This window comes from Bos taurus, chromosome 21, assembly GCF_002263795.3.
Source record: "Bos taurus isolate L1 Dominette 01449 registration number 42190680 breed Hereford chromosome 21, ARS-UCD2.0, whole genome shotgun sequence".
NCBI lineage: Eukaryota > Metazoa > Chordata > Mammalia > Artiodactyla > Bovidae > Bos > Bos taurus.
In genome coordinates this window covers 54,082,426-54,107,401 of record NC_037348.1, presented here as the reverse complement: position 1 = coordinate 54,107,401, position 24,976 = coordinate 54,082,426, and the positions used below count along the sequence as shown (strand labels likewise).

The following is a 24,976-nucleotide window of genomic DNA, read 5'->3' as shown; positions in this document are numbered from 1 at the left end:
CTGCTATCAGAGGAGATGTCTGTACCCAAGATGCCCCTTGGGTAACTCCGTTTAACCTGTTCTCTATCTTTAAAATCTTTTACCCTGGGACAAGTAGCATGGATTTATCTCATAGGTGTGGGCGTGTAGCGGTGTTGTAGGTATATCATTGTTTTAATTTGCAGTTAAAAGATGATCAATGATGATAGCATCTTTTCCTTTGTTTATTTTTCATCTGTATATCTTCTTTCATGAGATACTTATTCGGATTTTTTTGCTTCTTTAAAAAAGTTGGATTGTTTTTATTTTTATGCTTGAGTTTTAAGTGCTTTTTGAATATTTTGGATACCAGTGCTCTATGAGGGAAGTATTTTGAAAACATTTTACCTAAGTTTATCACTTATATTTGATACAACAAGCCCCCTACCTATGAACTTTCAGGTTGTGAGCTTTCAAAGAGGTGAAATACGTTCCCATGTCCAGTCATGTAAGTTCGTGTGTCTGGCGTACATTGTCACACGTATGCCTCCTCTACAAGAGGTTGTGATTTTCTGCACTTTACTGTACAGCACTGTTGTGCAACACGAGGTGCTTGCTAATGAAGACCTGATGGAACTGGAGGCCCAGAGAACGGGCGAAGAGAGACAAGAGGAAGAAAAAAGAACCAAAGAGAGTCTCAACACAACATGGTGAGGGGGCTTTCTTGATTTGAAGAGGCACAGTTAGCTTTTGAGGCCCTGGACCCAAATGTAGAATGGTACATGGAGGTTTCAGCAGCCGTTCAGAATGCAATCCAGTGCGACCGTGATGAGCAGAAAAGAAGAGCTACTACCCAGATATCACTGGGTTATTTTTTCAAGAGGGTAGAATGAATTGAATCCAGCAAGGAACCAGAACATGTGCCATCAATGTCAGGCGTGAGTGAAACTGCAGCCTGCTCTCATTCTCCTATTGCTGAAGATCCTTCAGCTCTACCATGTCCCACCTCCTCTCCTTCCTCCAGTCAGTAACTCTTCTTGCCTGTTCACTCGATGGCAGCCCCTTTTATGCCAGCCATTGTACTGTACTTCTCAAGGTACTATACTGTAAAATTAAAAATGTTCTGTTTATTTTTTATGTTTACTTCTTTTTATGTATTATTTGTGTGAAAAGTATAAATCTATTACAGTACAGTACTATATATCTGATGGTGTTAGCTGGGTACCTAGGCTAACTTGGTTGGACTTATGAGTCAACTGGGCTTACAAATGGGCTCTTGAAATGAAACTCATTCACATGTAGGGGACTTAACTACTTTTAACAATGTATTTTGGAGAGCAGAGGTTTCTAATTTTAATAGAGTCTAACATCAAATTTTCTTTAAAATTCATGGGTGATGCTTTTGAAGTTGTATGTATAATCTCATCACTAAACTCAATCTTGTCTAGATTTTGTTCTGTTTCCTTCTAGATATTTTGTAGTATTGAATTTTATATTAAATCTATGGCTCATTTGAAGGTAATTTTTGTGAAAGGTATGAGGTATATGAAGGGGTTTATACATTTATTGTATATGGGCATCTAATTGTTGCAGCACCATTTACTGAGAGGTCCATCCTTTCTACATTGTATTGCCTTTGGTTCTTTGTTAAAGAAGTTGCCTTTATTTGCATGGGTCTGTTTCTGGCTTTCTGTTTTATCCCACTGAACTATTTGTTTTCTTTTACCAACACCACACTGTCTTGTTATATTGAGTCTTGAAGTTAGCTTTAATAGTATATGTCTTCCAGTTTTGTTCTTTAGTATTGTGCTGACTACTTCATGTTTCCACATAAAACCCTTAAAATTAGATTTTACAAAATAACTTGTTAGAATTTTTGGAGAAGACTGTGTTGAATCTATAGACCAAATTGGGAATAAATTACATCTGAGCAATATTGTCTTCCTACGCATGAATATCAAATATCTTTTCATTTATTTAGATCTTCTTTGATTTCTTTTATCAGAGTTTTGTAGTTTTTCTCCTGTAGAGCTTATAATATTTTGTTAGATTTTTACATGATTTTCCTGCAAATGGAATTATATTTTTAACTGAAAAATTCAATTGTTTATTGCTGCTGTATAGGAATCAACTAACTTCTGTTTTAAACTATGTATCCTGAAACCTTGATATTATCACTTATATGTTTCAGGAGTTTCTTGGTCTGTTATTTGGGATTTGGTGTAGACACTCATATCAACTGTGAGCTAAAGCCATTTTATTTCTTCCTTTTCAATCTGTATATCCTTTCTTATTATACTAGATAAGACTTTCAGTTAATGTCTCTTGTTTCCTATTTTAGGGGAAAGCATTCAGTTTCTCTCCATTAAGAACAATGTTGGCTGTGGATTTTTGTGAATGTTCTTAAGTTGAGGAAGGTCCCCTCTATTCCTGATTGCTGAGAATTTTTATCATGAATAGGTATTGGGTTTTATCAAATGCTTTTTCTTTTTCAGCCAGTTAATGTGATAGATTACATTAGCTCATTTTCAAATGTTGAACAAGCTTTGCATACCTGTAATAAATCCTTTTTTGGTCATGGTGCATAGTTCTTTTTATACATTTTTGGACTCAGTTTATTAATATTTTGTTGAGGAATTTTGCCAATAGGCAAATATCTTTGATTCCCTTTCCTATGTGAATGATATCTTGGCTGAATATTTGATTTTGGGGTGGTATAGTCTTTGCCTCTTTGGAGAATAAAGGCGAGAGATGGCAGGTTGTCAGGCTCCTTTGAAACCACTCAGTTTCCAGTTCTCCTTAGCTGCAAAGTCTAGAGTTCTTCTAAACTTTGAAGTAGGAAGTATAAGAAAGAACCAATCCATCTTTTCAGGGGTAAGTTTCCCCAGCCAAGCTTTCTCCATTAGTGCAGAGCTTTGATATTTCCCCTGAGAGCCTGCATCATTGGTCCTCAGACTGTTGTCAAGAACAATGCACAAGAGGGTTGCTAAGGGCTTCTCTCTCTCTCTCTTTCTCTCTCTCACTCTCTCATTTTCTTTCTCAGGAGAGCCTAAAGCCTGAATCCTTATTCATACTCTCCAGTCTCTCTGCCTGCTAAATCTCATCACTGCAAAACACAAAACTAAGGAAAATTAATTGGCAATTAGCGTCCAATGAAAGAGGAAGAGAACAAAGACTTATAGTTAGCGCAATAACTTCCCATAATCCCTGCCACATTGTAATCTATTTAGCTTCTCTTTCTCTGCTTCCCAGCATATAATAAATTTCATTTAATACCTTTTAAATGAAATAGTACATTGCATCAGACAAGCCACCATTTTTGGTGTCGGCTATACATAAACTTCTCACCCTACCCCACTCCCATATACCTCCTAACATCAGCTGTCTTGTTTCATCACTTCTCTGGGGTTCAGTGTGCAGTGAGCAATTTTTGTGTCAGAAATCCTGTCATGACAAATGGATTTAACAAACTCAACTTACATAAAGCTACCTGTATTCTCTTCATATATCTGTAAAACAATGTCCCTAATTGACTATGTAGTGTAAGAATAGTTGAAGATAGACCAGAAAGACCATCCGTGGATTAATTATCCTGCCTATGTAGAAGAACAGTGATCACTGAAGAAAACTGATTAGTTGTTACTAACCAGTTTAACTTATTCAAAGCCTCTGTTATTTTATTGCATAATAAACTTGTGAATTAGTTGGAGAAGGCAATGGCACCCCACTCCAGTACTCTTGCCTGGAAAATCCCATGGACGGAGGAGCCTGGTGGGCTGCAGTCCATGGGGTCGCTAGAAGTTGGACATGACTGAGCGACTTCACTTTGACTTTTCACTTTCATGCATTGGAGTAGGAAATGGCAACCCACTCCAGTGTTCTTGCCTGGAGAATCCCACGGACAGAGGAGCCTGGTGGGCTGCTATCTATGGGGTCGCACAGAGTCGGACACGACTGAAGCGACTTAGCAGCAGCATACATAAACTTTAAACTTAGAAAAAGTATGTTACATATAGCATGGGATTCAATTTAAGCCTGAACTTTACCGATACAGACAGTACAGACAGAAGTAAAATGACTTCATGCAGCTTAATCAGGAACAGGGGCCTTGGCAGAAGTGGCTGGAAGTGAGCTGTCGTTGAAGTGGACAAGTAGAAGAGGAGGAAATGACAGAGTCAAGTGGTAATAGGCAGGACCAGTTCAGGAATACAAGTGAGACCACTCTCAATATCTCCAAAAAGAGTTCACGGTATTTTACACAAAACTGGAGATCTTATGGGGATGGGAATTTAGTAGCAAAACTAGCAAAATTCAATCACGACTCATAATATGATACCCTTTATTAATGAACACCCAAGTGTGGCTTAGGTTACTCAGGTTACCCAGTATTAGAATGTGAAGAATAACTTTCTTAACAATTATATTTAACAAGCAAGTAGATCTACTTTATCTTTTAACCCATGTTCTTTGGTCTTCAGTATCTTTTCTTTGTGTGATTTAAAGAGGAAAATTAATTAACATGTTTTAATAAACATCTCATTATTTACTTGGGGAATATGACTTTATAAAGTATGCAGGATCGCTTGATCAAGGGAAAGGAATCTTTAGATGGTCAACAGCTGCCAGTGTTCATTTATAAGGAGGCAAAACCTTTTCCTCTGTTATTTTTGCTGTCTTCCTGACACATTCAGCAGACCTTGACAAGTACAGCACATAAAGCTCATTTCTGTAGTGAAAGGAGTAGTACTCCCCTCCTGCCTAAGAAACCTTTATAGGCAAGGCTTCATTCAGTTCCACGAAAATGAGCTGAGACAATCTTACAGCTTGCAAAACGTAGCTCGCTAGCCTTGCTTCATTTCACTGGGTTTCTGAAAGCAGTCCTGAACCATTGTTGCACCGAGTTATCTCTTTAATTCATCCATCAGTTTGGCGTACCATTTTTTTCTTTTTTTTGATGGAGATCGGATTGCTTAGGAACCAAGATAGAAATATTTGAAATCCAGGTCTTTGGTGCTTGGGAAGGAGTTCTTTGTGCTTTTCCTACCTGTAAACTCTTAATTTGTATTCATTTACAGTGTTTTAGTTTCTTATACACAAAGAATGGATTTTCCACAGTTGATGAGAAAAGTGAAGAGGAGTGTGAATTTTTGCTGAGCTTAGAGCTAACCTGCTTGAGTTACTAGGAGCATCTTAGAAATACACACTGTCAAGTTTAAGAATGTGATGTAATCTTTGGGGGAATATTGTTTGGGTTCTAGAAAGAAGGGATTTGTTTCATTTGATTTGGTAGATAGTATTATATATCTGACAGATAGTAGAGTTGGAAAAAATACAGTTTATTCTCCTTTCCCTTGCCTTGCATAAAGAAAAGATTAAGATAAAAAAAATAATTTTAAATACTTTAAAATAATACTCTTTCCTTTAATTATATAGAATTGGAATTGAGAATGTGAACTTCATGTGGCATTTGACAACTGAGTTGGAAAATCATTGTAACTTTACTAAGATTGGTGCAAAACAGTGTTTCTCAATGTTCTGATCAGCATCATTTGGGAAATTGTTAGAAATGCAAATTCTTAGACTTCATCCCAGATCTACTCAATCAGAAGCCCTGGGGTAGATGCCCAGCCATCTGTATTTTAATAAGTCCTCTGAATGATTATGATGTAGGATAAAGGGAATCACTGGTGTAGAACACAGGTCTTTCTTAATGCCCTTGCAGATCATTTATCGCTAGGAGCCTGGAAGAAGGTGCTATCGTTCCATTTCACACATGACATGCTAATGAGATGTATATTTCCAAGATCAGTTTGATAGATAATGCTGTATCTAATTAATTCCTGCTTAGACCTTAAGTGCTAAGAGAGTCTGCTTTTGTGGAAGGGTAGATTAGAGTCAAATCTTGTGTATTGAAGGGGGAAACATAGTCATTTTATTAATAGAGAATATACATGGTGAACTGGGGTATGATATATCAGTGGAGATTAAGGGTAAACATAAGAGATGTTTTTTATGCCAGTGTCAGTCACGTTCTCAATCTGACCACCATAGGTGAAATAGCAAATGCTTTCAACCCTGTTCTGGCTATGCCTTCTCCCCCTAATCATCTCTGCTTTTTTTCTCTTCCACTTGTTACTTCTATTCTATTCTAATTTTCTCATTTATTATTGTTGGTGTTTATTGTCTCCCCGCCGCAACTGAAGAATGCAAACTTCTCAAGGGATGGTATATTTTTCACTCTCTTGATATCAGTGATAATGAGAGAAAGATAAATAAAACAGCGCCTGACACATAGTCGCTGTTGTTTAGTCACTAAGTCGTGTCTGCCTCTTTGCAACCCCGCCAGGGAGAGTAAGTACTCAATAAATATTTGTACATGACTAGAATATGTAGTGTTTATATTCCTGCCACTGTAAGAGTGAAGAGTTGTGGGAATATAAGCAAGTGAAGGAGATAATTCACCTGAGGTTGATGTGGGGAAGCACTATGCTATTAGTCCAAGTTATGGGGTTTCCTTATTGCACTAATGATGTTACAATGAACCATGTCACAGGCAAATAATGTGAATCTTAATTAGGAATGGAGTAGAAAGTGTGCCAGCACGCTTGTACACTAGAGGAGGGTTAAAGCGGGAAGTTTGGGAGGATCTTTTATTGTGGACAAAGAGGTCCCAAGGACTTTTAATGAAAATAATAGGTGTATACATAAAAAAGACTGTCTTATAAATAAAAGAGATTGTATTGGATTGTAAATTCATGAGTTTGGGGGGTCATGCATATCTGGAGGCTCACTAAGGAATCAAGACTGGAAGGTAGTGGCTTTCGTGAATGATTGTTATTTTGACCTGTCTTGACTGTTTTTCTTACTCCTTGCTGCACCCAGCAGCTCACCTGAAGGGATTAGGGTGCTTAGAAGGTGAAGATAAGCACAGAGTATATTGGATTAAGATTCTATTATTACAATCTTTAACTGATGGAAAATACTTTTTAAAATAATTTTCTTCACAATATTTTTGTCCTAGGTGGTAAATGTAAGAATGTTACAGAATGCTGAGAAAGGTGGATAAATTAAATAGTTAAACACAGTTCTATAGTATCGTGTGTGGCTCTGTTGTGTCCAACCCTGTGACTCCATGGACTGTAGCCCGCCAGGCTCCTCTGTCAATGGAATTTTCCAGGCAAGAATACTGGAGAGGGTTTCCATTTCCTCCTCCAGGGGATGTTCCTCCTGACCCAAGGATTGAACCCCTGTCTCCTGAGTCTCCTGCATTGGCAGGTGGATACCTCTAAATTACACTCCTGTCCCATCAGTAACACAAGGAATACTTTTTTTTTTTTAAAGTTATGATTTCAAATATTTTCTTTTACTGAAGAGAATGCTAATTATTGAAAGGATGCAGTTAACTTCAGTCATATTTGTAGCCTGAGACTCACTTAGGTTGTTGTGAAGTTGCTTCAGTAACTAAAGCTAATTCTGTTAACAGTGTTTAACACAATTCACCATGGTAGATTCTGAAAAAATTAAATGAACAGCGAGCCAACATTTTTAAAACTGTTTTATGTTTATCCCTGGGCTTTTCCTGTTCACAGCCCAGTAACAATTAAGAAACATAACCATTTCCCTAAGCTGTGGCTATTCATTTCAGCTGTCACCGACACCCACTCTGGTAAACAAGAATGCCCATGAAAAGAGCCATGTTGGCTTCTGTTCTTTGGGAGACTCCAGAGACAACTTAGTACCTGGCAGATGGAAAATAAAAATAGTGGCTGTGTGCTTTACTAATTATAGACTTCTAAAACAATAGCTATGTCAGGAAAACACATGTTGAAAAAATGAAAAGCAAAGCATAACTATCCACAAGTTTCTTCAGAGGAACATTCTCGCGTTAGGTGTTAAACTTGAATGCTTGCTAAAAAAGTCATTTTTAGCAGAAGGAAAGAAAACTGCGTCCACAAACAGTCTCTGTGTGTGTGCCCATGTGTATGAGTGAGGTGAGAGGTAAAGAGCAGAAGAGAGGGAACAGGAGGCAGGCCAAGAGGCCGAGAGAGGAGAAGGGGAGAGAGACTGATGGATTTCCTTGCAGGAGATGTTGATTACACTTGTTTTCCTGAAAGCAGAGGCCCACGTAGCCGGGGAGCAAAGGTTTGGGACCCATAGATCTTGAGTAACAATTTCAGTAAGAAGGGGATGCTCCAATTTTCTTTGTTGAAAGAGTAGAAGTGGGAAATTTATGCGTGGGTTCAACTGTTTGCTTCAGATACCTGTTTGCTTTGAATATCTGTGTGCCCTAGAACTTGGGAAATGCCTGGATGCAAAATATTAATATATGTGGAGATGAAAGAGATGTCCAGAATTTTGCAGAACATTTGTAAATTATGAGGGGCTTTCTGTCTCCAGATAACCGTAAACTTGATCTGTATCAATGAGTTAGCTGAATCTTCAAGGAGCTAGACTGTATTTGTAACTGACAGTATAAACACACTCGATTCTATTTCAAGGTTGCATATTTTTCTGGCCGAAGTTAACTCAATGTTGAGTAAAGCAAATTAACAGTGTAAAATAGTTATTTTTCAGAAATTTATATTTTAAAATGTGACATCATTAACATTATTCTTTTAACTCTTCTATGGTATAACTTGAGGACTTGATACACATTTCATTAACAGCAGCAACCGTTGTATCTAGCTAATGGTTCTGGTAAATTTAACCTTTAGTGGAGTAAGGGAGAGGAGGTCATTAACAAAATTAGTAACAATTGCCCTTGTAGACAAAGGCCTCTAAACACACGCTGTGGATGTGGTCTGCTCTAGGGGACAAAGAACGAGCGACATGTCTTGTCTGTAGAGGGTTTTAAAAACAATTATGAAATTAGGTGAAAGTCTCTTATTTATTATCATAAAACACTCGGACAATTCTAAATTTCAATTCATTTAAGACGTTAATTTTCCTAAACAGTAGAATCAATCAGGTGGTGTGTGAGGATTACACTCATAATCAATATGCCTGAAGGCTTTCCTAAAACAGTTTGGATATTAAACTGCATCAACTTCCCCTTGGCCCCACCATACTTTTTTTCCTACTAAGTCAGGTAAAGGAAATCTGATGAGTTCATAGATTAATTTCTTTCAGATAACTCTGGACTAGAAATTTTTCCATCCTCTGTAAAGCCTTGTAGCAGCACTTGTGAACAGGAATCAAGCTTCAGATTTTTACTCTCAGAAGGAAAAATGACTCATACATCTTATACTGATTTTATTAGATCCTTGTCAGATGTGGTCTTGAATCAAAAGCAGGCATTATAGAGAAAATGCAGTAGTCTGCAATTCTTCTCCGGAGTTAAATTGGGTGGTTAGAGATTGCACTGGTCAATCACCGATAAGAAAAGGAGCTTTGTGGATTTTACACATAAGGATAGTTCAGTTCAGTCACTCAGTTGTGTCTGACTCTGCGGCCCCACGAACTGCAGCATGCCAGGCCTCCCTGTCCATCACCAACTCCCAGAGTTTACTCAAACTCATGTCCATCAAGTCAGTGATGCTATCCAATTATCTCATCCTCTATCATCCTCTTCTCCTCCTGCCTTCAATCTTTCCCAGCATCAGGGTCTTTTCAAATGAGTCAGTTCTTCTCATGAGGTGGTCAAAGTATTGGAGTTTCAGCTTTAACATTAGTCCTTCCAATGAATATTCAGGATTGATTTCCTTCAGAATGGACTGGTTGGATCTCCTTGCTGTCCAAGGGACTCTCAAGAGTCTTCTCCAACACCACTGTTCAAAGCATCAAGTGCTCAGCATCTTTATAGTCCAACTCACATCCATACATGACTCCTGGAAAAACCATAGCCTTGACTAGATGGACCTTTGTTGGCAAAGTAATGTCTCTGCTTTTTAATATGCTGTCTAGGTTGGTCATAACTTTTCTTCCAAGGAGCAAGTGTTCTTTAATTTCATGGCTGCAGTCACCATCTGCAGTGATTTTGAAGCCCCCCAAAATAAGGTCTGTCACTGTTTCCATTGCTTCCCCATCTATTTGCCATGAAGTGATGGGACCAGATGCTGTGATCTTAGTTTTCTGAATGTTGAGTTTTAAGCCAACTTTTTCATTCTCCTCTTTCACTTTGAACAAGAGGCTCCTTAGTCTTCTTCACTTTCTGCCCTAAGGGTGGTGTCATCTGCATATCTGAGGTTATTGATATTTCTTCTAGCAATCTTGATTCCAGCTTGTGATTCATCCATACCAGCTTTGCTTATGATGTACTCTGCATATAAGTTAAATAAGCAGGGTGACAATATACAGCCTTGACATACTCCTTTCCCGATTTGGAACCAATCTGTTGTTCCATGTCCAGTTCTAACTGTTGCTTCCTGACCTGCATACAGATTTCTCAAGAGGTAGGTCAGGTGGTCTGGTATTTCCATCTCTTGAAGAATTTCCCACAGTTGTGATCCACAGAGTCAAAGGCTTTGGCGTAGTCAATAGAGCAGAAGTAGATGCTTTTCTGGAACTCTCTTGCTTTTTCTATGATCCAGTGGATGTTGACAATTTGATCTCTGGTTCCTCTGCCTTTTCTAAATCCAGCTTAAACATCTGTTCATGGTTCATGTCCTGTTGAAGCCTGGCTTGGAGAATTTTGAGCATTACTTTGCTAGCGTGTGAGATGAGTGCAATTGTGCAGTAGTTTGAACATTCTTTGGCATTGCCTTTCTTTGGGATTGGAATAAAATCTGACCTTTTCCAGTCCTGTGGCCACTGCTGAGTTTTCCAAATTTGTTGGCATATTGAGTGCATTATTTTCACAGCATCATCTTTTAGGATTTGAAAGAGCTCAACTGAAATTCCATCACCTCCACTAGCTTTGTTTGTATTGATGCTTCCAAAGGCCCACTTGACTTCACATTCCAGGATGTCTGCAATAGTGGTAGATATCTAGGAGATCTAAGTGGAGAGTTTTGAGGACACATGAGTATGTGTTTGTGTGTGTGTGTGTGCACATGTGTACACACATATGCATAGGGATACACAAGTGAGTAAGCATGAAATGAGAGGACTTGAGAAGCAAGTTCCATGTAGTATAATAAACTCTGAGTAACTTGTGGTTTGTGTTAGTAACCTAGGAGTCCAGGCCCAAAGAATAGGATGTGGATGAAGGGACCTGTATTCAGAACAGGGAAGGTAGAGGAAAATCCAGCCAGAAAACCAGGACCTGGTGGAGTTCCACCTTGGCAAAAGGAAAACAGGATTCCTGCTAGTGTGGAAGTGGGCCAGGACTCAGACCGCTGTCACATCCATTGTGTCTTCCAGCATAAAAACACAAAACAGTTGGGAGATCAAATACATGTGGACATTTTTAGCCTTTTTTTAACTAAATATCTCTTCCATTTCCCATAAATTTCTTTTCCATGCTTTTGAAACTCCTGCTCTTATTGCCTTTCCCTTCAGAATAAAAATATAATTCCTAATTTTTAATGAACATAAAAGTTACAGAGGGGATCTCCTTCAACTTTCAACCAACAAACACAGATTTGGCTCAGTCTACACTGACTTTAAAAAATTTCTTTCTTTCTGTTACAGTGAAATATACCTAGGAATCTCCTAATATTCTTCCAAGTTTTGCTTTTGAGCTCATCTCCTCCCTCCTCAGGGATCTTAATGTACTGATCATTTCCTCTTTATTGTGTCTTCAATTTCTCCCTACTTTCTTCTTCCCAGAAGAATTGAAAAACTCAAGTCTCTTCTATCACAAAACAAACACAAAACATCTGCTTTCTTTACCCGCCCAGTACTCTGTAACTTGCTGTAATCTGGCTTCTGTGTCCACTCAGTTACTGAAATTATTTTCACCAAGATCACCAAATGTCATTATTAAATCTAATAGATACTTTTCAACTTTTTCTAAATGGAACCACTGTCACTCTCTCTCTCCTTTAAATACTCCTTGCTTTATCTTCTAAGTTACCCACTGCTTTTTTTTTTTTTTTTTTCGTATTTTTCTGATAGCCACTATACATCTGCTTTGCATGGTCTTCTGCTTCTTCTACCAGGAATTTCAGCTCCACCTCTTTCCCTGCCTTCTTACTTGTACTCTTGCCTTATCCACATCACCCCTACTCTTCCTAAAATCAGTTTTGTTCTTACACACTCCAAGAAGTTTTTCCTGAATTTTGAAATGTGTGTTCTGTTCAAGTTTGTATGCTTTCATAGCACATTTTCTCAAATAGCGCTCACCATGTGGTATTGTAATCGCCTGTATACACACCTGTTTTCCTCATGTTATTGCTGCTCAAATTATGGCTCAGAAATGCTCAGCATCAGCTTTGCCTGAGAACTCCTTAGAAATGCAGAATTGTGGGCACCACCTCAGACCTACTAAATCAGAACCTGCCTTTAAACAACATCCCAGGGGATTCATATCCACATTAAAATTGGGAATCTTGGTATGGTCATAGTAGGCATTTGATAAAGATTTGTTCAGTGAAATAGAAAAATCCTTATGTACCCAAAAAATCTGGACAGAATAAAGCAAATGGGATGGATTGTCTTAAGGTTAAAGTGATATATTTAGATGGAGAAGAAAATGGCAACCCACTCCAGTGTTCTTGCTTGGAGAATCCCAGGGATGGGGGAGCCTGGTGGGCTGCCGTCTATGGGGTCGCACAGGGTTGGACACGACTAAAGTGACTTGGCAGCAGCAGCAGCAGCATGTATTTAGAAAGACACAACTTAAAAATACCGCTGAATTGAAAAGGTTCTTTTGCTCAGGTTCAGAAGACAATTGCACACAGCTGCTCTGCATCTACTTAATGCAAAGACGAGGGGGTGTGAGTGAGTGAGTGCACGTGTAATAGAGAGAGGGAAAGAGAAAGAAAGAAACAGAAAGAAGACGGAAAATAAATGTAGTTTAGCTAGTGAGCTTTGGAAATCTTCACTGGTTAAATTTCCTCTGACTGCAGAGCCCCATGGAGTCACTGTCTCAATGGAAACTGCTAGAAGATGCTGAATTCAGAAGCTCCTCCTAAGGCAACACCAGGTCTGTTGATTTTATTCCATTTAAAAAATTATCAGAACAGGTTCTGCATCTGGCTAATATTTACTGCTACACAACTTACATAACTTGCAACATGCTTTGCCATCTAATGAGAATTCAAAGGAGGGTCAGCAAACTAGGCCCCACGGCCCAAGTTCAGCCTTAGCCTGTTACTGAATAGCCAAAAAACTAAGAATGGTTTTCACTTCTTTAAAGGGTTTTTAAGAAAACAAAGAATAAAATATGACAGACCTAAGTAGCCCTCCAATCCTAAAATGCTTACTGTCTGTGTCTTTACAGAAAATGTATGATAGTCCTAACTCAAAAATTAACACCAAGATCCATAACACTATCAGAACCATTTTAGGGCACAATCACACAAGGGAAATATTCAGTAACAAGAAAAGATCTTTAAGTCACCATCTGCCATAGCTCTGGTGTGAATGTACACACACCGCCCACCCCACCTCTTTCTCTTTCTCTAATATCAACCAGAAACTCCTGGATAATTATTGTTTATTTTTTGGCACAATCATTATCACAGAAAATAAGGAGAATAGAGCTCTTCTTAACAATTTCTTGCTTCTTCTTAAGGGGTAGTATTTAACAAAATTTATTTTGTTTGAAAAATACTCTTCCGTTTTCACTTAAATTTTAGAAAGAAATCATTACTCTGCCAGCAAAAATTAACTTTTCAATAAGTAGGTGCAGCCATTTCAGAGTCTTGCACTTGTGTGTCAGTTTGGGTATGTTAGTTTACAACAGCCTCTGGCTTCACCTATGCACACAGTGGTAGCGGTGCTTAGGAAAATACTTTATTCCTGCTGAGAAAGTGGATTCTCATTATGATTTGATGTAAAGACGGCAGTTTGTGCAAAAGATTCCAAGATTTGACTGGGTGGAAACGTCTCTCTATCCCTGTTCAGAGTATGTAAAGAAATTTGTTTTAAAATTTCTCAATAGTTTGATCATGGGATATGTGCGTATATGAGTGTAATTTTTGACACATTGCCTATTTTTGATTAATGAAGTAAAAAATACTTTCTCAAAAGGTAAAGTGATTTTATACTATTTTTTTTTTTCTGTTTAGTCTGGGAATTATGACCTTGTACTGCAGCCATGAAATTAAAAGACGCTTACTCCTTAGAAGAAAGGTTATGACCAACCTAGATAGCATGTTCAAAAGCAGAGACATTACTTTGCCAACAAAGGTCCATCTAGTCAAGGCTATGGTTTTTCCTGTGGTCATGTATGGATGTGAGAGTTGGACTGTGAAGAAGGCTGAGCGCCGAAGAATTGATGCTTTTGAACTGTAGTGTTGGAGAGGACTCTTGAGAGTCCCTTGGACTGCAAGGAGATCCAACCAGTCCATTCTGAAGGAGATCAGCCCTGGGATTTCTTTGGAAGGAATGATGCTAAAGCTGAAATTCCAGTACTTTGGCCACCTCATGCAAAGAGTTGACTCATTGGAAAAGACTCTGATGCTGGGAGGGATTGGGGGCAGGAGGAAAAGGGGACGACAGAGGATGAGATGGCTGGATGGCATCACTGACTCGATGGACGTGAGTCTGAGTGAACTCCAGGAGTTGGTGATGGACAGGGAGGCCTGGCGTGCTGCGATTCATGGGGTCACAAAGAGTCGGACACGACTAAGCGACTGATCTGATCTGATCTAATCTAATACATGTAAAATGTAAAATTATCTCTTATCACATTTGTGAAGTGATATTTTGGAAGCACCTATTGGTATTCATAATTTCTTAGGCCTGCCCAAGCTAGATAATCCAAAATTAAGTGAAAGTGATTTTTAGGAAGCTTTTGTGTATGATCATATGCAAGTTTCCCTGGGTTTCCCTGATAGCTCAGTTGGTAAAGAATCTGCCTGCAATGCAGGAGACCCTGGTTCGATTCCTGTGTCAGGACATGCTGGAGAAGGGATAGGCTACCCACTCCAGTATTCTTGAGCTTCCCTTGTGGCTCAGCTGGAAAAGACTTTGCCTGCAATGCAGGAGACCTGGGTTCAACCCCTGGGTTGGGAAGATTCCCTGGAGAAGGGAAAAGGAAAGGCTACCCACTCCAGTATTCTGGCCTAGAGAATTTCATGGACTTGTATAGTCCATGATGTCACAGAGTCAGACACGACTGAGTGACTTTCACTCACTCATATGCAAGTTATGGAGGGAGGAAATACTCATGACAGTGGAAATTATCCCCTAACTTAGATTTCCAGATATTTTGTCTTTATTTCCACTTGAATGCTGAGTGCTTATGCTTGGAAAAATAACTTTACAAAGTACATGTGTCTGTGAAATTATTTGAAAATAGTTTTAATTGTTAGGGTTTCTATGATTAGACTTGAATAGAACTTATCCCCCTTCTGTTTTATACAACATATGATGTGACCCAGAGGGTGCTTTATAAAACTTAATATGTTTAAGGAATCATTAATGATGTTAATTAAGTTTGATCTTGCCTGTAGGGTAGAACAATCTTGAAAAAATTAAAAAAAAAATTAGTTTGTGTAACATTCCAGGCTAATTTTCTCCATATTACATAGCATCCCCAAAGTTAAGGTTAGTCATTACTTTTACTGTATCAGTTTTAGAGAGGAGCATTGACTTCACATCAGGTATTAACGGTTTTTACATAACATACAAAACTGTCAGCTACCTCTCTTATTTTTTGTTTATTATCAACACTCGAGTTGTAATGACTTAAATTATACAAATACCTGATTTATGACTAATATTTGCACAATAGCATTCAAAGCATGAATGGTAGGAAAAAATGAGTGGGTCATGCTTTCAAAGTAAATTTTATGAGGCCAGGGTAATATCATATTCATATTTATTGAGTCAGATCATGGTACATAGTCTGTACACAGAGAATACTCATTCGATGTACATGTTGAATACAAGTGAATTTGTAATGAATGTAACAGGAAGTGGATCTAAGAAAAATGCAGAATTAATCGTAAGATAATAGAAGCATGAGAATATAAGTACCTTAGGAAAGGTTCAAAGTGATGTGAGAGTTTCAGGAAGACAGTAATTACATCAGGTTACATACAAACAGACAGGAGAAGAAATGTAGGAAGAATGAATGTCAAAGGAATTCTTCAGATGCCACGGGAGGGCAGAATGGTGAGAAACGGTTAAGGGGCAATCCAGCCAGAGAGAACTCACATGAGAAAGGCCCAGAGATGGGAACACATGGCAGGTGTTAAGGGATTGCTGACTCCTTTGGATGGGCTCTACTGTGAGGTACAGATGGGGAGGACATGGGAAGATTGGGATTTAACATGCTCTGCTAGAACTGGAGAAAAAAGAGTAATTTATATCATCTAATCTGTAGGATTGTCAAAATGCTTTACAATAAAGTATTTAAACAAATCTCCTCAAGTTGACAGCAAAAATTATACATCAGCTTTAGGTAAATTGTTTGAGTTTTTAAAAGGCAGAGTTATCAAGTAAGCACCTTAAGTTAAGCCCAAATTTGCTTCAGAAGTAGAAGACGTAACTTTGATCATCCTTTTAGCAAATACATTCTAAAATTCTCTTTTGTATTAGTTTTACCTTTAGTGAATGGAATGAGATATTTTTACATCCTCTTAAAGGTAAAATTATCTTACTACTTCTTTGCTTGCTTATTAGAGCATCAAAATACTGGGCAATAAATTTGGTTATAAGACATCTTGCATTTAGTATACATGGTAAAGAATCTGTCTGCCAATGCAGGAGGTGTAAGAGACAATAGTCATGGTCTGGTTCCTCAGTCAAGAAGATCCCCTGGAGTAGGAAATGGCAATCTAGCCTGAAAATTCTAGGCTAGAAGAGGAAGCTGGTAGGCTACAGTCCATGAGGTCACAGAGTCAGACACGACTGAGTGACTAAGCACCACACAAAATATACATTTAAATCTTGATTCCTTATATTTGTTTATTCTTTGCTTTTCATATATCATTAAAAATTATTTCTTGATTATACTTTCATAGGGAGCATTTGAGAATATTTCTTGAACATTTGCATTTCCAGTATATGGCAATGCTGTCATATGGCCGTTTGAAATTGTAACAACAATCATAACGAAAGGAAGCAGATGTTCATTGCTGAGGAGAAATCCTATGTGATGCTACTACCAAAATATACATCTTCCATCTCAAAAAGATATTTTTCATTTCTCCTTTCTCGGAATTTCTTATGTATATTATTCACTGCAGGAAATAAAATGTTAGAGGGAATATCATAATAAAATTTAAGTGTCATACCAAAGAAGAGTTTTTGGAAATTAACTTCAGAGATTTGAACAACTGCTTATTTCTTCTTTTTATTTCTAGAAGGTGAAACTTTTAAACTAGATTTTCCTGAGATGGTTTTTGGGTGGCTCATATACTAGGGAATATAGAAAGGTGCAGGAATCTAGGGAGAAGAAAATATTTGTGTCTAAAAAATATGTTTAAAATTATTTCTAGTGAAATATTGTCTTCACATCTTAGTGAATTTTATTGAGATATTTTGATGTAATATTACTTTATTGAGACGTTTTTCTCAAAACTCACTGAAATAGGAATAGTTTTTTAGTACACATAGAGCATTTATTTGGAGTCAGTTTTGACTCTGAAATGCAGTACTTGGATGCAATCTCAAAAACAACAGAATAATCTCAGTTTGTTTCCAAGGCAAACCATTCAGTATCACAGTAATCCAAATCTATGTCCCAATCAGTAATGCTGAAGAAGCTGAAGTTGAATGGTTTTATGAAGACCAACAAGACCTTCTAGAACTAGCACACAAAAAAGATGTCCTTTTCATTATAGGGGACTGGAATGCAAAAGTAGGAAGTTAAGAAACACCTGGAGTAACAGGCAAATTTGGCATTGGAGTACGGAATGAAGCAGGGCAAAGGCAAATGGAGTTTTGCCAAAAGAACACACTGGTCATAGCAAACACCTTCTTCCAACAACACAAGAGAAGACTCTATACATGGACATCACCAGTTGGTTAATACCAAAATCAGAATGATTATATTCTTTGCAGCTAAAAATGGAGAAGCTCTATAGAGTCAACAAAAACAAGACCAGGAGCTGACTGTGGCTAAGATCATGAACTCCTTATAGCCAAATTCAGACTTGAATTGAAGAAACTAGGGAAAAGCACTAGACCATTCAGGTATGACCTAATCAAATCCCTTATGATTTTACAGTGGAAGTGAGAATTAGATTCAAGGGATTAGATCTGATAGATACAGTGCCTGAAGAACTATGGACAGAGGTTCATGACATTGTACAGGAGGCAGAGATCAAGACCATCCCCATGAAAAAGAAGTGCAAAAAGGCAAAATGGTTGTCTGAGGAGGCCTTACAAACAGCTGTGAAGAGAAGAGAAGCAAAAGGCAAAGGAGAAAAGGAAAGATATACCCAGTTGAATGCAGTGTTCCAAAGAATAGCAAGGGCAGATAAGAAAGCCTTCCTCAGTGATCAATGAAAAAAATAGAGGAAAAAAATAGAATGGGAAAGACTAGAGATCTCTTAAAAAAAATTAGAGATACCAAGGAAATCTTTCATGGAAAGATGGGCACAATAAAGGACAGAAAGGGTATGAACCAAACAAAAGCAGAAGATATTAAGAAGAGGTGGCCAAAAATACACAGAAGAACTATACAAAAAAAATCTTCATGACCCAGATAATCACAATGGTTTGATCCCTCACCTAGATCCAGACATCCTGGAATGCGAAGTCGAGTGGGCCTTAGGAAGCACCACTACGAGCAAAGCTAGTGGAGGTGATGGAATTCCAGTTGAGCTATTTCAAATCCTGAAAGATGATGCTGTGAAAGTGCTGCACTCAATATGCCAGCAAATTTGGAAAACTCAGCAGTGGCCACAGGACTGGAAAAGGTCAGTTTTCACTCCAATCCCAAAGAAAGGCAATGCCAAAGAATGCTGAAACTACCACACAATTGCACTCATCTCACACGCTAGTAAAGTAATGCTCAAAATTCTCCAAGCCAGGCTTCAACAGTATGAGATGTTCAACATGGATTTAGAAAAGGCAGAGGAACCAGAGATGAAACTGCCAACATCTATTGGATCATCAAAAAAGCAAGAGAGGTCCAGAAAAACATCTATTTTTGCTTTATTGACTATGCTAAAGCCTTTGACTCTGTGGATCACAGCAAACGGTGGGAAATGCTTCAAGAGATGGGAATACCAGAAAACCTGACCTGCCTCTTGAGAAACCTATATTCAGGTCAGGAAGCAACAGATAGAACTGGACATGGAACAATAGACTGGTTCCAAATAGGAAAAAGAGTACGTCAAGGCTGTATATTGTCACCCTGCTTATTTAACTTATATGCAGAGTATGTCATGAGAAACGCTGGGCTGGATGAAGCACAAGCTAGAATTAAGATTGCCGGGAGAAATATCAATAACCTCAGATATGCAGATGACACCACCCTTATGGTAGAAAGCGAAGAAGAACTAAAAAGCCTCTTGTTGAAAATGAAAGAGGAGAGTGAAAAAGTTTTAAAACTCAACATTCAGAAAACTAAGATCATGGCATCTGGTCCTCTCACTTCATGGCAAATAGATGGGGAAACTGTGGAAACATCAACAGACTTTATTTTTTTGGGCTCCAAAATCACTGCAGATGATGGTGACTGCAGCCATGAAATTAAAAGACACTTGCTCCTTAGAAGAAAAGCTATGACCAACCTAGACAGCATATTAAAAAGCAGAGACATTACTTTGCCAACAAAGGTTTGTCTAGTCAAAGCTGTGGTTTTTCCAGTAGTCATATATGGATGTGAGAGTTGGACTATAAAGAAAGCTGAGCACCAAAGAATTGATGCTTTTAAACTGTGGTGTTGGAGAAGACTCTTGAGAGTCCCTTGGACTGCAAGGAGATCCAATCAGTCCATCCTAAAGGAAGTCAGCCCTGAATATTCATTGGAGGGACTGATGTTGAAGCTGAAACTCGAATACTTTGGCCACCTGATACGAAGAACTGACTCATCTGAAAAGAGTCTGGTGCTGGGACAGATTGAAGGGGCAAGGAGAAGGAGAGGACAGAGGATGAGATGGTTGAATTGCATCACTGACTCGATGAACATGAGTTTGTGTAAGCTCTGGTGTTGGTGATGGACATGGAAGCCTGGCGTGCTGTAGTCCATGGGGTTGCAAAGAGTCAGACAGGACTGAGTGAAATGAACTGAACTGAATTTTAATTATTTTATGATTCTTATTTGATAAGATGGGATCAAGGATCTTCTCAGTACCATCTCCTGGTGCCTTGTGTGTTGTCTTGGGTGCATCACTACATATGGGCACAAAGTTCCAATAATGTAATAACGATAAAAATATTTATTAAAAGTCAAAAATAAGAATATTGCTTATATTTGATTCTCCAATCAAAGATCAGTTGCTCTGATCTTAGCCTAGCAGAGGCAATAACTAAATGATGATAATACTTTAGATTTAGACTAACATTTGCAGGTAACAATATTATCTACATTAACAATGTAACTAACAAGTAGGAATAAAAATAATATTTATATTACTGATAACTAATTATAGGTAACAGTTGTTTTAATTTGTGCATTAGGAAAGTGCTTAAGTTCTTAATCTCAGTGAGTCTCAGTTTTTCCAACTGTAAAACAGGCTTTAGTAATCATTCTCACTTGTTTTGAGTTTACACAGCTAATGAGTATGAGAGCTGGGACTCTAATTTAGGACTGCTGAATCTGAAATGATCGCACTTTCTCTTTAGTAAAAGGTTAGTTGTCCTAAGACATGACTTTATCTTACCTATTCAAAGGCTGTTGACTCCAGCTTTCATGTTATTTTTATTGTATCATATATTTGAGCTAATTCCATGGTAGCAAACATTCAAAAATGAAAACGTTCAGTTAAGAATGCAGACATTTTTGACTCTCTGATATTCACCACATGGTAGATGTAAAAACTCAGAATCAAGAAAATTTTGAACTAACAATTTCAAGAATATATGATCCAATATCCTCGTTCTGCTGAGGACAACAGTGGATTGATGGCTCTCTGTACAAAACACAGCAGGACTCTTCATGAACCCAACAAAAACTAAAAATGATATTACAGTAATGGTATTTTTGGAGGAAATGGTTTGCTCTTTTGGATTTTTCATTTAGATAGTCCTTTTTATATTTGGAGAAAGACGGCAGTCTGTCAAACTCTTAAGTAAAGGAAAAGCAATCCAGACCATTTGTGTACACTGGAAGGGACATCAGGGCGTTAGCAATCTTGAAGGAAATTGCCGTTTGAATTCTTTTGCTCACTTTTATTACCAGATGGTTTAAAATATTTAATAGACATGACAATGCTGATTTTATGGCCTGACAATACAAGAATATTCTATAGAAACCAGACAGTAAAAAGATAATTGGCTTTATTCTTTGTAATATATGAGTTCTCCACAATCTGGCGGGACTAAAGCATTATCACTTTAGCTCATGAGCTATGCCAGAGCCTGAGTCACTGCTCACAGAGAGGTAAGAAATGTTCCGAAATGACATCAACAGAGTTTGTGACTCATTGACAATGAAAGGTGTGGGGAGTTTCATTTTACCATATTAAAGATTTTCCCCTTTAATTTACCATATTTCATTGAGTCTAAGATGTTACAATGATGCACATTACAGTTTAATGGTGTTAGCTGAAACCCAGGTTGCATTCTCTCAACTTAAATCTGTAGTATCCTGAGCTGAATGAATTCTCTCCATAATAATAAAATAAAAATAATCTAGGATGGCAGAATTATTTTTCCAGTTTATGTTAGTTTATCAACCCTCAAAATATAATTGAGTGCCTCTTTCTGCTTGAGAAAGTGCTAGATATGACGACCTGGGACTTGACCTCAGAGAGCTTACAGTTATATGTGCATTTGTGAAGCAATGTGATAAGTGCAGTTAATAGTCATATACACAAGAAATTATAGCACCTGTCAGAGCATAAGTAGGGTGTGTGGGCTAAGAACAGGGTTCTTAAGTTCTTAATTACAGTAATTATTAATAATTGCTAATGACAATGTTGCAACATATACTCTTGCTATTATATAATGAATGGTTTTCTGCCCCTTTAGTTGGTATCAGCAATCAAGAATTCTCTCTTTAAAAGTAACATTTACTAGTATATTAGGTTGAATAATGTGAAATTGTTGTTTCTATAGGTTAAAAATAGCTGAATTGTGGCAATTCATGTGACTCAACCTATTTATCTTGCTGAATAGAAATTTCCAAGTGAGTCTTTCATGCTGTTTTGTGCCTTCTTTTTGCGGTTGCTTAGATCTTATGAGAAATACAGAATCAGTACTTTTCAGTTTTGATGAATCTATTCCTCTTACCAAATAGCAAAATTTATATACATATTTTTTTGTAACATGTGATTGGGAACTAGAAGAAAGAAATTTGGAATTAAAGTAGTAGATTTCTTTCCTTTAATTTAATTATTGGCCTCTAAGACAACTCTCAAAATTACCAAGAAGACATGAGATACTACCAGATCCCGTAAATAAACTTGTCCAAGTTAAGTAACTGTTCTTGGACATGAAAAACCGTCGACTTGTTCAGCATACAGTCAAAAGCAAAGTTCATACCGTTTTTTGGAAGTGGCCCCCCACTCCTGTCTTAAATTCTGAGTTCTTTATGGTCATCTTTTTATTCAATTCCAGTTGGTATCGAGACTTGTATCCATAAGAAGTAACCCTACCTATTCAGCTAAAATGTTCTGAAACTTTCTCTAAGAGATGGGATAATGGAAATACTATACATATGGATCATTAGCAATTTGACTCTTAGAATTGTTTCCACTCCACTTTCTACTGTATTGCAGGATCAATAATCAAGCAATCTTCTTTCTGCTGGAAAGAAATGAAACATGATGACTTAAATTTTTTTAAATGTTTGAATCTATGAGAGTTGTTTTGCCTTTAGAGAGTGGTTTAGAAAACTACTAAGTCTTTTGAAGCTAAAGCAGAATGATACAAAATTTTTTTAAAAATGAAAAAAATAGAAATTTTCAAAATGTATATTTTTAAATTTCAGTATGTGATAAGATTTCTTTCATTTATTTCTGGTGGGAATGTAAATTGCTACCATATTTTACAGAGGGTCATAGATAATTAGGTATAGTACCATGCAAAAAGTCAAGATATAAAATTATATACAAAGTCTCAGTTATTAAAACACTAGGAAAATTAAAATTTTCAAGAAGAAAGTATGTCAAAATATAAATAGTGATTATTCTTGGAAAGTGGGGAATGGGTTATTGAGTGGGGGAAAAAAACAACTCAGAATGTGAGGGCTGTGAAGTTCAGTTTTATTTGGGGGCTTACTGGGGACAGGAGACAGCTTCTCAGATAGCTTCTGAGGAACTCCTGCCCAGGGGAGGAGTCAGTATACATATGATTTTTTTTTTTTTTTTTCCTTTTTTTGGCCTGAAAATCAAATACACATCTTGGTAAAAAGTTACTGCTAGTCACAAGAATCATGTATCTCAGTTAATATTTTTAATGCTTATCAACATATGGAAGGTGCAAGAATCTGGGCCCCATGAAATTCTTCCTTAGATATACATTCTATCTAGGGGTCATATATACAACGCAGATATATCCTGCTTTATCCTGAACTCCTTTCAGGGTGTACTTGTACAGTGATTGCAGTGGCTAATGACTTGATCTTTGTGGAACCAAATGGTGGGCAACTTTCTTTTGTTTACAGGATGTAGATGAGGAACAATAATTTTCCTTCATCCTATGGTTTTGGCTGAGCGTCCCTGTAATTAAATGACAGATTAACATTAGAAAAACAAACAGAAGTTTAATAACATTTATACTTCCTGTATGGGCTTCGCAAGTGATTCAGTGAAGAATCTGCCTGCCAGTGCAGTAGATGCTGATTCGATCCCTGGGTCAGGAAGATGCTCTGGAGTAGGAAGTGGCAATCTGCTCCAGTATTTTTGTCTAGAAAATTCCATGGACAGAAGAGCCTGGTGGACTGCAGTCCATGGGATCACAAGAGTTGAGCACGACTGAGCCACTTATCACACACACGCATACCTCCTGTACATAGAGGAGATACCCAGGAAGACTGAGTAACTCCCTGAAGTGGCCCAAGTCACCACCTTAAACACTATTTTCAGGCAAAAGTAAAATAAAGATGTTGGGGCAGGGAGAGGCTGGTCATGGGAAATTACTAGGAAAAGCAAAAATGATAAATGGTATGATTATTATGCAGATTTATGTGCCTTCTCCGTTGATAAGAGTTTCTAGAGATTATTCATTCTCCTCCTGGTACAGAGAGGGAGATACCGTTACAATGGCAATTTCCCTTATAAGTGTAAATTTCTCTTGTAAAAGGGTAACTCCTATTACATTTTCAGAGCTTCTCTTTGTTTGCTGTTTCTTAAAAATAACCAACTATATTCCTTATGCCAAAAAGGTATATTGTGAGGGTGGCAAATTCTGCTCAACCTTCATGTGTAAGCTTATACTTTTTTACATGCTGTGTGCTCAGTTGCTAGGGCGTGTCCTACTCTGTGACCCCCGTGAACTGTAGCCCACCAGGCTCCTCTGTCCATGGGATTCTCCAGGCAAGAATACTAGACTGGGTTGCCATGTCTGACTCTAGGGGATCTTCCCTACCCAGGGATCGAACCCACATCTTTTGGGTCTCCTGCACAGCAGACGGATTCTTTACTCATTGAGCCACCTGGGAAGCCCCATACTTTTTTATACTTTTTAAAAATATGTATTTAAAATAGGTTTGTTTTTTTAAAAAAAACACATTTTCCAAGTGCTAAGCTAAGCATGAATAATTTTTTTCAGCTAGTTCATTTATTAAAGAGAAATGCATCAAATTGCCCACTGTAAGGGGCATGCAATCATTTGGACCAATGGTTTATGCCCTCTTGGATAATGGGAGCATGCTAACTTTGGAAAGAGCATTTCTGAGAAGGCACTT

The 24,976-nt window shown here is 37.7% G+C and overlaps 1 pseudogene; it reads left to right on the top strand.

The window, feature by feature from the left end:
• The first annotated feature begins 501 nt into the window (after positions 1-501).
• The window catches only part of LOC112443191 (14-3-3 protein zeta/delta-like), a 48,669-nt pseudogene continuing 24,194 nt past the window's right edge, over positions 502-24,976 (top strand).